This window comes from Uranotaenia lowii, chromosome 2 (assembly GCF_029784155.1).
Source record: "Uranotaenia lowii strain MFRU-FL chromosome 2, ASM2978415v1, whole genome shotgun sequence".
NCBI classification, from domain to species: Eukaryota; Metazoa; Arthropoda; class Insecta; order Diptera; family Culicidae; genus Uranotaenia; species Uranotaenia lowii.
The window spans coordinates 7781009-7795954 of NC_073692.1; positions in this window are offsets into that span (position 1 = coordinate 7781009).

Genomic DNA, 14946 nt, shown 5'->3' on the forward strand with positions numbered 1-14946 from the left:
AACCATGCTTACGTGAAACCCAATAAACATGGAACTAGATTCTTTTGAAACTATTTTAAAAGTCGCGCATACTTGCTCCCAGTCTTCGTTCAAAAGCCTGTTTTATAAGGTTTACACTTATCGTTGACTGCCCACTCGATGAATACAAATGAAAAGAGTGCTTCCGGTCGAGGATTTGATACGTTCTCCTGCTAGCAATAAAATCAACCGGAAAACAGCCCTTTTGCCACACGCGGTCGGCTTCCAATTGCCCGATGGCGAGAAACCCCGCCGAGCCAGAAATCGTAATAAAAACCTGCACCATTCGAAATAAATCACTCAAAAATATCCGCCCGAAGTGTATTATTTTCACTGCGGATTCCCCACACGATCGATAAGGTTGATGAGACTTGCAGCAGTAGCAGCAGTGAAGGGTTTTCATGTGGCACCACATTTTTTTTTCGCTCTGCTGCTGTTCCCTCAACTCCCTGAATGCATCGGCGCTCAGTTGGTCACAGGAAATGCAATAAAAAACCACGGGACGCTTCCCCGGAAATGGCTTCAATTTATTAAAATCTTCGGTGAACTGGAAGCGCCTCAATGGTCGGATGGAAGAAAAATAATAAAAAAGAAGAGCGGAAAAATGAACATGAAACAGGGGTTGAAAAATGAGTGCACTCCAGCGCATTTATAAAAATTCGTGTAGTGTTATTTTTTTCCTCCTTCACTCGCGAATCATTTCGAGACGAGCGAAGGGAGAAAAAAAAAGTGTAACAACAATAAACCAGATCGGGGAGAAAGCGTGGTTAACCTGCAGTTTTCCACCCACTGATCCAACTTATCCGCGTGGTGGTAATTTTTCTCGGATTTTTAAATGCTTTCACTGCACGCTGATAAGGGTTCATGAGTTGTGTCGTTCGATGCAGTTGGTTCAGTTTTACGCGGGTAATGTTTTTGAGTCCTAGAATAACTGTTTTAGAATTTAGAAGCGTCCTTAATTTGTATTTTTAAGTGAGATTTTTTTTTTCAATTTCACCTTAAAAATGGACATATTTAATTCAACGTCTTTGCATAGCCATCGATTTCTATTTACACTACGAAGCAAATGACGGAAATATTGAAATAAATGAGCGTATTTCAATGGTCAAACGTTGAAAAAAGTTTGGAAACGAAGTTTCCCGCAAACTTACTTTATCACCTTCTGAAAAACTTACAAAGTTAGTAAGAATCTTTGCTTTGAAACCAGAAAATAATCCAAAATTATCGAATAAACTATTCATTTGTGATCCCCGGGATTTGACTAGTAATCCAAAATCACTGAACGAAATTGATAAATATTGTCTAAAAGATAGCAATATTTAACCTTCCAAAATATCCGTCATATCGCAAAATATCCGTAAAATTTATTTCAGATATATTTGACCTGTAGTTTACGTGCTTTCTCCAGGCCGCAAGTATTGACCGATTTCGATTAATTTTAATTCATCGATAATTTATTCTAGTAACTCAATTTTGAAAAAAAAAATAAGTCGAAATATTTTATCAGATTACTATTAGCTGATGTTGTTGTTGTTGTTGTACATTTATTTAATGAGGGTTTTTAGTCTTGAACTTTTACCCTCACGTAGTAACTAATATTAATTTATATTACATTTTTTCGAATAAGCTATTTTTTTTAAGAAACTTCACTAGATTGTTCATACACTCAATATCATTATTGATTATATCACTGAGATTTTCACTAATCTTGGAATGTTTTCTTGAAGTGTCATATGTTTTGCATTCCGTTAAAATATGTTTGATGGACAACGAGGTATTGCAAGAAGTGCAAACTGGTGCAGGATGTTTCGCTATCAGGTGTCCATGAGTCAATCGGGTGTGCCCTATACGGATCCGGGTGATGACTCGTTGCTCATCTCGGCTTGATAGGTCTTGCCATTTTTCAAGTTGTGGTTTTATCCTCTTCAGTTTGTTTTCTGTTTTGGTTGCCCAAATTAGTTGTTGGGATACAAATAACCGAGATAATGCCCATGTAATCGCATCTTTGGCCGGAGTTCCAGTATCCCAGAGTACGTCGCTACTTCTCCCCAACTCTGCGAGTTTGTCTGCTTCTTCATTTCCAGCTATAGAACTATGACCAGGTACCCAGACATATGTGATGTTTTTCTTATTAGAAAGATGTTCAATGAATTTTATAAACGCATGTTGGGATCCTTTTTCTAATGCTTGTAACACACTTGCTGAATCTGTGTAACATACAGCCTCGTTTGTACATCTGTGTGTAGCACTGGCTAAAGCAGCAGCTTCTGCAGAAAAAATGGAACAAGTGTTTGGCAAGCGTTCCGAGATTTCCAAATTTGGCCCTTTAATTCCAATTCCAACTTTTCCGTTTGCTACAGAACCATCCGTAAAAAAGGGTTGACATTGTCTGTATTTATTGTTGTGTAGCTCATGGAAAATTCTTCTTGCTGCATCCTTATTCGACCCTGCTTTGCATCTTTTTTTGATGAACCAATCAATTTTCGGAATACGAGCATTCCAGGATCGTCCTCCTTCAATAAGCTGTTCACAAATAGTTGGCAATCGTTCACTAGTCAGTTGGTTAAAAAATTGGTCTGCTCTCTTGAATAAAATTTTCCCTTGGCTTGGTTTCTGGATAACACTACATGCACGTCGTATCAGGATCGAACATAGAAAATGTTCAAAGTCTAATCTACCACATTCTGTGACAATAGAGTCAATCGGTGAAGTTCGAAAAGCTCCTGATGAAATTCGTAGAACACTATTGTAGATAGGTTGTAGTCTTGAAACTTCTTCTGGTTTAAACATCTCAATTCCATGCATCATTTTTGACACAATTGTTGCCATTCCAATTTGTAAAATCGTTTGTCTGTTACCAAAGTTACTTATTGCCTGCAAAAAGTTGATCCTCGAACTGCATGCTTTTCTCACTTCTCGAACATGAGCCAGGGCATTACCCTTTCGATTTAGATGAATTCCTAAGATTCGAATGCTTGAAACTTTTGGAATAGGTAGTTCTTTTATTTTAATGTTCTTTTTTTTGGAAAAACAATGGCGAGTCTTTCTTTGGCAGGTATGTAATAAGTTGCTCTTCTGCGCACTTATACTATAACCAAAAGTATTAGTCCAAATAATTATTTGGTCAACAGCCTTCTGTAGATATCGTCTGGCTATAGCTGTATATTTATGTCCAGTAATTAATAGTAGATCATCTGCATAAACAAGCAGCGTGACATTATCCGGAACAACTTCGAAGATTCGATTTACTTTCAACAAAAATAAGGTTACCGACAGCACTGAACCTTGAGGAACTCCGTTTGCTTGACATTTCACTGATGAAAAGGAACCTCCTACAGTGACACGAAATGTTCTGTTTTTTAGAAAGTTGAGTATAACTCCAATAGATCTTTGTCCCAATTTCGCATGTTTGGCGGCATTTATGATTGCTGGATGCCAAGTACGATCATAAGCCTTCTCTAAATCGAGCTGGACTATCTCAGTACATAATCCTTTTTGCCTGTGATCAGCTATTATATCGGTCAAAGTACTAAAATAAGTTGTTGTACCAAATCCTTTACGAAAAGCGTGTTGATTTTCATGAAGTAAGTGGTTTTCTTCAATGTAATTTCGTATTCGACGGTCTATCATCCTTTCATATATCTTACTGAGGCAAGATGTAAGAGAAATCGGTCGGTAACTGGTTAATGTTCCAAAAGGTTGTCCAGGTTTATGTATCGGAATTATAATACTTTCACGCCAAGATTCAGGAAAATTTCCAAGCTGCCATTGGTTATTGAAAATTTCAAGCACTAGACATTTTGCGGCAAGAGGAAGATGTTGAAGCATTTCATAGGAAATGTTATCAGGCCCGACTGATTTGCCTCTCACACAATTTAGGGCAAATAATAACTCTTCCATTGAAAAATCACAGTCTATAGTTGGATTAGCTTCTATATCTGTTATAGATAATTCTTCTATTTCAGAGTGAGTCTCTAGGAAATCATTGGTGAATATAAAATTCTGTTCAAATTTCGAAGCAAAGGATTCGGCAATTATGCTTGGATCTTCTACAAAAACGTCATCAATTTTCATTTTGAGAGTTCGGATTGATTTACGACCAGTGAGCTTCTAAAAATTTTCCCAAATAGTGGAAATGGATGTGGAAGGGCTAAAAGAAGCTGCAAATGCTTCCCAAGAATCCTTTTTCGCTTTTTCAACAGCTATTTTTGCTTCATAACGAGCCTTGCGAAATGCATCGTTAGCTAATATCCAAGAAGGACTACCATGTGGAGTTTTCCGAAGTTTTTTAAGTGCCTTTTTCCGTTGTTTTATTAGATCGCCTATATGGTCTGACCACCAGTATGCAAACTTTGACGAAGTATTGCCAGTTGTTTGAGGAATCGCATCATTTGCAGCACCAATTATTATTTTAGATAAGTTTTCAACAGAAGAAGTAGAATTGATTCTTATCTGATCTTGAATTCTCGCTTGAAAAACCTCCCAGTTAGCCATTTTATGTCTCCACTTCTTGACATGAGGAATAATTGGGCCATTGTCACCAAGTCGAATAAAAATTGGGAAATGATCACTATTGAAAGGCTCATTTGATGTTTTCCAACTGAAATGTTTGACAATATCAGTGGATGCGAAGGTTACATCGATGGAAGAATCAGAACGACCTGCTGCATCGAAACGGGTGATCGATCCATCGTTAAGAGGGATGAGCTGGTTTTCACAAGCCCAGGTAGCAATGGTGTTACCCATGGTATTCGAATTTATTTTATCCCACGTGAAATGTCTGCCGTTAAAATCACCAGCAAAAATAACTGGCATGGGAATGTTATCGCTTATTTTTGAGAGTGCATGATAAGCATCATCCGGTTTTTTTAAGCTATTGTACACACTTACTACTGTTACTGCTATTGGAGAATGAATTCTCACCGCAAAAGCTGGAATTTCTGGGGCAATATCGAGAGGATCATGGGGAACTTCTTTGAGAACTGCTATAATTGCAGGTCCCTTCTTGCTTGACGTCTGACACACTGACTCATATATAAAATATTTTTCCTCGAGGAAACGGCCATATTTTTCGGTTAATGTTTCTTGTAAACAAAGAATAATCGGTAACTCACTGCGTATCTCCTGTATAAACTCAGCTGCGTTGGTCCAACAACCTCGAATATTCCATTGTAAAATGAAAATCCGACCTTTAGAAACCGGTGACCGATGCCGTTTATCGTGGATTGATGTCCTCGATGAAGAATTTTGGATAGGTGATATTGTAGATTTCTTGAATTGGCGGGTGCTCGGGCCCTCTCCTGGGTCCCAACTCGGCGAAGATGAAATAAGGGTGGCGTTGTTTTCTCGGTTGACATTTCTGAAAGGTGGACCAGCGTTTGGCACAGTTTGATTGTAATTTATTGTGGTACTGACCTGTACATTGTTGAGGTGCTCCATGCCAGCAACCTGCCATGATACTATGTCAGCGGTAGGTGCCAGCAAGGAGCCAGGCTCGGGGGTTACAGTTGCGCCGAAAAGGGCTGTGAGATGCGGTAGACTGTCGACGGGTTGGAGGCTGGCGGCCCGGATAGTTTCCCGATCATCCCACACTTTGGACGATGGGGTGGCTACTACACTTTCACACACCCCATACCTCAAATCGGCGTTTGATGATTTTCGAGTATTGATAGATCTTGATATTTCCATTGATTGTTGATTTTCTTTTGTTGATAATGATTGAATTTTGTTGATATTTTGAATGTTAAGTTGAGTTGTTGATCTTTGGTTGTTAAAGTTGATGTGTGAATTATTGATCGCGAAAGAACTGGGATCTTTGGGAACGTAATGTCATGTTCAGAAAAGGTTCATCGAAACCAGGTTCATTATGATCGGAATCAAATGAAGAATTCCATTGAGAATTATTCGAAGAATTTAAAGCTACTTTCTTCTTATCCTTCTCAACTGCCGGTGGTGAATGATTAGCACGTTTGTTCCTGGGATTGACATTAGCTACTGATTCGTAATCGTTGACAATTTTCGTAGATTTGGTAGTTTTTAGAGAATCAGACAGATCATTCAAATCACTTATAGTTTCATACTCACGACATTTATCCAAATACATCTGCTTCAGCTTATTGAAGTTAGCTTCAAGTTGAACCATTCGCTGCTGATTTTCCAACAACAACTCAACTTTTTTGGTAAGCTCTTCTATCTGCTTATCCTTTTTGGCAATTTCGATGGATGGTCCTTGAGATGCAGTAGTAGCGTAGGATGGTTTCTTTGACGTATGCAATTGTGTTTCGATCTTCTTTCTAGCTTCCGTCCAAGACAAACTTTCATCAGTTCTCACGCGAATGACGGCTTCTTCCAAACGATATTTCGGGCAGTTTCGTCCAACAGCAGAGTGATCATTTTCACCCTCGGGGCAATGGGGACATTTGAATGGCAACTTGCAGCTTTCATCTTCCTTGAATTCATGACTTCCAGAACATCGGATGCAGCGTCTTTCCTCCTTACACCTTTTCTTCGTATGACGATATTGTAAACAATTTTTACAAATCATGGGTGATTCGTAGAAGGTTCTTACTGGAACTCGGGTCCAGCCAAAATAAATTGCTTTTGGGAGACATGTGCTTGCAAAAGTCAATATCGTCAAAGGAGTTTTAATTACCTTTTTATCGACAAACTTTGTGATGCGTTTTACTGCAATCACGCCTTGTGTTTTGAGCTCCGCAAGAAGCTCTACCTCCGTCATGTCGATGGTATCTTGCTGGAATACAATTCCCTGAATGCGGCTTAGAGAGGGGTGGTCAATAACTTCAACAGCAGTGTTGGAATCCAGCCTAGTAATTTTCTTCAAATCTTCCACCAATCCCAAATTGAAAGTTGAAATGGCATAACTTTGCCCACCATTTTCCAGAGACAACGTAACACTTTTACGAAGAGATCCACGTTTCAATTGACGTTCAATTTCATTAGCCACGTAAAAAGGATTTGTTGGTAGTTTGTCCCGATTTTCATTGTCACCTGGACGTCTTAGCTGGAGCCATCTCTTTTGTCCATCAAAAGACGTCGATCGCATATAAGGTGGTAGAGGAGAAGATTCAGGCAATGCTGACGCCTCTCCACTTCCGGCGGAAACGCCTTTCATGGCGCCACCGATACTTTCACTCATTCACTATTGGCTTTTTGACACTTTTTGTCCGATAAAATATGTGATTATATCACAAGTAGAATAAAGCACTAATAATTATTACAATTCCGAAAAAGTCTTTCACAATCAAATCGAAACCATAAGGAAAAAAAAATAACAATGTCGTATCCTAGGTAACGTAAGCACTCGATAGCAATCCACGCAGCGACGGTAAAATGCGACTGAACTGTAGCAAGGCTTGCTTAAGACTGACTATTAGCTGATTCCGAATGAAAAAAGTCCCAAAAAAGGCTTTTTTAAAAATGCTTAGAGTATGAGCACTGCAAGGTTTCAAACTTACTTTACTTACTTAATGATCCCGCGCCGATCCACCGGTGCATAGGGCCGTTGTAAAAGACCTCCACTGTTGACGATCCGGAGCCAGCGTCTTCACCTGGTCCCAGTCAAGATTCTCGTCGACAGTTCGGATTTCAGCGGCTAGGCTTCGCCGCCACGAGTTTCTGGGTCTGCCTCTTCTTCGATGACCTTCTGGATTCCAATCTAGCGCTTCTCTGCAAATCTCGTTTTCATCTTTTCGCAGTGTGTGCCCAATCCATCTCCACTTACGTTCCCGAATCTCGATTTCTAGCGCCCTTTGATGACACCGGCGATGTAGTTCCTCATTCGAGATCCAGTTGCCAGGCCATCAAGCGCGGATGATATTCCGCAGGCAGCGGTTTACAAATACTTGCAGTTTTCGCGTCGTCACCGCATATGTGCACCAAGTTTCGCACCCGTACAGCAATACGGATTTGACGTTTGAGTTGAAGATTCGGATTTTTGTTCGTAGAGAGATCTGGCGTGATCGCCAGATGTTTCGGAGACTCGCAAACGCAAATCGGGCCTTTCTGATCCGGGTTTCGATGTCTTTCCTGGTACCACCATCAGGCGTTATCTGGCTACCAAGATACTGGAAGCACTCCACTTTCTCCACTTGTTGCCCAGCTACCATGAAACTGGAGGGATTTGCTGTGTTGATCTCCATAGACTTGGTCTTTCCGACATTGACTTTGAGACCTGCTGCCTTGGAACTTTCGGTGAGGTCGTCGAGTTTGCTCTGCATATCCGGTTGTGTTTGGGCGAGCAAAACAATATCGTCAGCCAGGTCAAGGTCGTTCATTTGCTCCATTGTTGTAGGATTCCACGGCAATCCTCGGTTCGGTGCACAGTCGATCGATCCAGTCAGAATCTCATCCATTACGATGAGAAAAAGTAGCGGTGATAAAATACATCCTTGTCTCACTCCAGCAGTTACCGGGATTGGTTCGGACAAGACACCATCGTGCAAGACCTTGCATGAAAATGCCTCGTATTGTGCTTCGATGAGATGGACTAGTTTCTCTGGGACCCCTCGTCGCCTTAGAGCCGCCCAGATGTTTTCATGGTTAAGTCGGTCGAATGCTTTTTCGAAATCAACGAACACCAGCAGAAGAGAGTCCTGGAATTCGTTGATTTGTTCCAGTATGATTCGTAGCGTTGTGATGTGGTCCACACATGATCTTCCGGATCGGAATCCAGCTTGTTGCCGTCGGAGTGTAGCGTCAATTTTCTCCTGGATCCTGTTCAGGATCACTTTGCAGAGTACTTTGAGGGTTGTACAGATCAACGTTATGCCTCGCCAGTTACCGCACTCTGTCAGGTCTCCTTTCTTCGGGACCTTTACGAGGATACCCTGCATCCAGTCGGCCGGGAATGTTGCAGTATCCCAGATGTCGGCGAAGAGACGGTGCAACATTTGTGCTGACAGGGCAGGGTCGGCTTTCAGCATTTCAGCAGGGATGCAATCGATCCCAGGTGCTTTGTTGGATTTCATGTTCTTGATTACCGCTTCTATTTCAGCCAGCGAAGGCGCTTCCGAGTTGACGCCATTTATGCGACTTACTGTTGGCGCTTCGAGCTGCGGATTCTGTTGGCCATCGCTATTCGTGACTCGGAAGAGTTGTTCGAAGTGCTCAGTCCATCGTTTGAGCTGATCTGTTCGATCGGTCAATAACTGACCTGCTCGGTCTTTCAGCGGCATTCTTGCATTTGTCCTTGCACCACTGAGGCGGCGAGAAATGTCATAAAGTAATCGGATATCTCCATTGGCGGCGGCTCTTTCTCCCTCTTCGGCTAGGGAGTTTGTCCAGGCTCTCTTGTCTCGTCTACAAGCTCGTTTAACTGCCTTTTCCAGCTCCGCATATCGTAAGCGGGCGGCTGCTTTGGCTGACCCGGTACATGCCTGCTCAATTCCGACTTTCGCCTTTCTCCGATCATCGACCATCCTCCAAGTTTCATCCGACATCCATTCACTTCTTCTTCCACACACTTTACCAAGAGTACCATGGCTCGTCGTGATAAAAGCATTCTTGATTCCACACCACTGTTCTTCGACTGTTCCGTCTGTTGGCAATTCCGAGGCTCGGGATTCTAGCTGTTCAACGTATGCCCTTTTCACCTCTGGATTCTCCAACCGGCGGACGTCGTATCGACACCCGACTTTCTCCTCGCGCCGTTGGACACGCGCAACTCTCAGTCGTATTTCGCCAAGGACGAGGTGATGGTCAGATGCAATGTCTGCGCTTCGTTTGTTGCGGACATCAAGAAGGCTCCTTCTCCATTTTCGGCTGATGCAGATGTGGTCAATTTGATTTTCTGTTCGGCCATCTCGGGATACCCAAGTGACCTTATGTGCTGGTCGATGGGGGAAGAGCGATCCACCGATCACCATGTTGTTGTTGCCACAAAATTCTACAAACAGCTCTCCGTTTTCGCTCATCTGTCCTAGACCATGGCGCCCCATGATGCGCTCAAGGTCCTGATTGTCGGAGCCAATCTTTGCGTTGAAGTCGCCCAAATGGATTTGAATGTCACCCTTCGGAATTTTCTCTACCACGCTGTTCAGTTGACTGTAAAACTGCTCTTTCTCCTGCAAGTCGGCAACGTCAGTTGGCGCATAACACTGGACCATTGTAAGGTTTCTAACCCGTGTTCTGAATCTGGCTACGATTATTCTTTCGTTTATTGGTTCCCATCTAATGAGGGCCGCGTAGGCCTGCGGGCTTAACAGGAAACCAACTCCTCGTTCCCGAGTAGCGTGTTCTCCTCGTATGCCAGAGTAAAGCAGGACTTGCCCGGATTGTGTCTTGTGTTCTCCAGTATTAGGCCAACGGACTTCGCTCAGTCCCAGAATTTCAAGCTTGAGGCGGCTAGCCTCTCTAGCAAGTTGTTCCAGTTTGCCTTGTTGGGCAAGGGTTAAAACGTTCCAAGTTCCAATTCGTGTCCGTGTTTTCAAACACGCTAACAAAATTTTGAAAGCTCACCAACACGAGAGGAAGTAAGAAAAATGACAAAAAAGATATAAGTTTCATTACAATACACTAATGAACTAATATTTTGGAGGAACCAAGTATGTTCTATGAAAATAATAATAAAGTTAACGAAAAAAAAAACTTGAACTTAAAGAATCGGTCCATTGGTAAACGAGATACAGCTGTGCAAAGCCAAATTGTGTGTCTTTTTTAAAGAATGATTTTTTTTCTACCGGTTTCTACCGGAAAGTTCCGGGATAGCAGCCAAAACTTCCTCTGGACCCCCAGAAATTAAAATATTCATGGATAGATTTATTCTTTACAATTTCAAATATTATTAAATCACCGCAATAGTTGGAACTTTTCACAAGTTTCATTCTAGTAAAAAGGTCTTTTTCGGGACTTTTTACATTCGGCTTTCAATCAGCTACTAGTAAAATATTTAGACTATTTTTTAATATTAATAAATAAGAATAAATTAGTGGCGGGCTAAATGCGCATATTAAGGAAAGTACTCTTTCTCTCCCATATTCCAATAGATGAGAGTCTTAAAACTATATGCACATGAGAGGACATTTGTCTTATATGCGATAGAGCAATTTTTGTGTTAAAATCTCTTACCGTTTTTGTGAAAATAATTGTATAATAAAAGAAATCAAAATAGCCGATTTCCGAAATCTGCGGGCTAAATGCGCCTATTTATGTTCAAGCCATATTTCATTTACACATGCAATATTTTTAAATTGTTCAATTGAAAATGGTAAAAACGGAAGTTAAGCATACGCCAAGACTGAAATTTTGGCGAAATTTTAGACATCACTAGTTCTTGTGCATGAAACATAGTTAGCCATGCCAAATTGCCATATTTCATAGCAATATTTTGTTCTTATCGTATTTGGGTGGGTTTCGTGACTGATTTTTAACTATGATTGTTTTTCACTATGTTATTAATTTTAAAGTATTTTGGCATTTAAAGTTTTCGTATTTTTTTAACGAACACAAACACATACAGGATCTCAATGAAACATGATGTTTCCTCGAAGAGATTCCTTTTTCTTAACTCTAATCGTACCTCTTTCGAGGATATGATGGCTAGCATCTTACAAATGCTAAAACCACCAACCCACCGAAAAGTGTACTATGTATGCCGTGACCGGGATTCGATCTCATATAAGTTTTTTTTCAGAAAAGTTTTTCTTTTCTAAAAAATAGCCCAATCTTCCAAACTATTTTGAAAATTTTACAATTTTAACCTTTAATGAAAGTAAATCAAATAAAAAAAAAAGAGATAAAAATCATCAGTTTTTTTTAATGCAAACATGAACCAAATAATTGATTTAAGTATGACATTTAGCTTCGAAATAACTGATTTCTGAAACATAAAATGCTGAACTCTGGTGTACTTAATTTACTTAATGTACTTAATAAAATAATCTTAAACAACACACTGTAAAAATATAGATATTTGTGCAGAATTTTCAGGAAGAGATGTTTTTTTAACAGCAAATATTTTTCATGAAGAATCCATTCGATAATGGAATTCCTGTGGATTTTTTTTTTTAATTTGGGTTTTCCGAATGAAACAAAAAACTTTGATTCTACCTTTTATTTGTGATTTTCAATTGAATTTTGTTTAAAAAATAGAAATTTAGAAATTGAATTGACAAGCAATTATAACACATTAAGAACTGCGATGAAATCAATGACGAGAAACACCGAAATTCGGCATTCTATATCTCAGAAACCCTTCGACCAAATTTTACAAATTTAGCATTTTTAAGTTACGGCAAATGTTGTGTTCAATTTTGTCGAATAAAAATTTACAATCAAATTCATTCTATTCGAGTTATACTTCGAAGTTTAGTACACTGTTGGCAAGCGAAAAAACGAGATACCTGGTATTTGGTCCGCAATTTGTCAAGTTCAATTCCGCAACAAGTTGTGATGACTGTAAAATATATCTACAAGTTAAATCGCTTTCTGAAATTTTGAATTTGCCTTCTGAATCTGATTTCTGAACATAAATTCAAAAATTGTACTTCGAATTTGTATTCGAATTTTCATACGTTTTCTGAAATGTACAAAATCTTGTTCCAGATCAAATATTTATGGGCCAAGTTTTAGAGCCCTCATTTATAAATCTTTTAATTGAATTCTGTAGTTCAGGTTCAATCTAAATTCACTATATTTTTTTTTTAATTTTAAATCTGTATTGTAAATCAGAATTTAAATATGAATTTACAAAGATTTGAATCTCACTTTTCAATCTTTGATTGCCATTTCGAAGCATTAAATTTTTGAATTTTGTATAAGAATTATGTTTCAGAATTTAGAATTTGATTAAAAACCAAATTTCTCTTTTTCGTATTCGGGAAACTATTATCAAAATATTTCATCTCGATTGATTTAAAATAGATATGGAATTCAAAACCAAATTTGAACCAGGGTTTCAAAGCAGCTTATTATTTCTGATTTTTTATGATTATTCGAACTAAAAATGAAGAATCCTGAGCTGGATTTAGAATCCGAAATACGAAAATAGAAAATAGAAAATAAAATTTTGGTTATGGGAATTATGGGATCAGAACCTCCGAAATGTGTTCAATGAAATTCAAAATTTAACATTCAGACCTGAATTTCGATGAACAAGTCAGAAATTTTTGAAAAAGTGTAGCAGAATTTTGGACTTGGGCTGGATTTATGAGGTTTCGGTATTGATTGTTAAACTTTTCATAATTTGGTTCTGATTTTAAAATTTTTAGTGTATTGTAAAATACCTCGCTTGCTGTTTAGGATCCTCATAGGAAAGGTTTAACCTCCAAACCCCCCCCCCTCCCCCCGTTCCTACGGCCATGCGCATATTACCGAACAAGCGCATTTAGGAACACTTCCCGCTAGCTATAGAATGAATTGAAATTCATCGAAATCGGTCAATATTTGCGGCCAGGGGAACATACGCAAACTCTCGGGCCATATTGACCCGAACAGCCTAATAACGGATTTTTTTGAGGGAGGACTTCCGGTGGTCAAAGGAAGTTACCTGGTACTCAAGGCCGGATTAAGGGGGGGCAAAAGGGGCAATTGCCCCGGGCCCCCCGACTCAGGGGGGCCCCCCGAGGGAAAAAAAGTTTTAACGTTACCTTAATCATAATACTCTAATTTCTACAAATCTATGAAAAGAAATCCAAACTAAAAAACCGGTATGAAAGCTTGAAATAAAACAACTAAAGGGGGCCCCCGTGAAATAATATCTAGAATAGTTTTTCTCTTGCATAAGTTAAGGGGGCCCCCTAGAGTAAGCAGTGATGAAGTTCTCCCGCATTTTGCGGGCTAAGAATCTCAATATCTTGGTATTGAATTTCAAAATTTTCAACCCAAAATCTAGACAAAAATAATGTGCACCGAATTCGAAACTAAAATTTAAAAAAATATCAGGCAAAACACCCTTTTTTATAGAAACATATCAGAATATCCTGACTGTACAGAACATGAAAAATAAATATAAACATGTCCTCATTTTCACTTTATACAAACGTCTTGCACAATAATAATTTTTATTATCACGTTTACTTTCTAAATAATGCTTACTGCCCTAAAATAGCAGCTAATTTTACCAAAACTGGTTCACAGTGCTAAGAGAGAAAAGAGATTCTTTATGATAGACATTTCAAAATTTCATCCGGGCAGTATCCGTGTTATACCCGTTATATATTATAACTTTCCACTTTTCGATCAATATTTTTGAAGTTTTTGTTGGTTTATAAATTCTAAACACTTTTCCTTCCCTATTTTTGAAAATAAAATCTTTTTTTTCTGTTTTTTAAATACAGTTTTGAAAGAAAAACTGTAGTTGCCTATTTTTTTTTCGTAGGTGATGGAAAGAATTAGAGAAACATGAGGTATCAAAGAACGAAAGAACATAAGCCGTAAACCGTAGTTGCCTAAATTGGACCGAACGACAGAACACAGTTTCTTTATTAAATTTCCATCTCAATTTCTGTCTTAGACTTGAAATTCGTATGAAACATTGTCAACGGATTTAACCGAAATTTTATCATCTACTGAAGTTAATACCCTGAAGTCAGCATATCGTTTTCAAATTATCATAAAAACGATCTCAAAGTTAAGTTGCAAATATCATTGAGAGATTCTCTTAACATAAATATTTCTATATTTTTAATTTTATTTTTTTCCAGATTCATTTCATTGAGATTTTCAAATCTTGTGTTGTTTCTTCAGTTAATGAAGTTCAGTTTCATGGTTTTTCTGAATTTTGATTCCTTACCCTCATTTGGATTCCTTATCTGACTTTTTTCAATGATAACTGAATCTGTGTTTTATACATTTAATCTCTATTCTGAATATTTTTTTAATCGATCATTTTTGCACTTATAACCCTTTGGCTTTGAGAGCATCGAATGAAACTTTTGTCACATTTAGAATAACAATTTTTTTTATCTGATG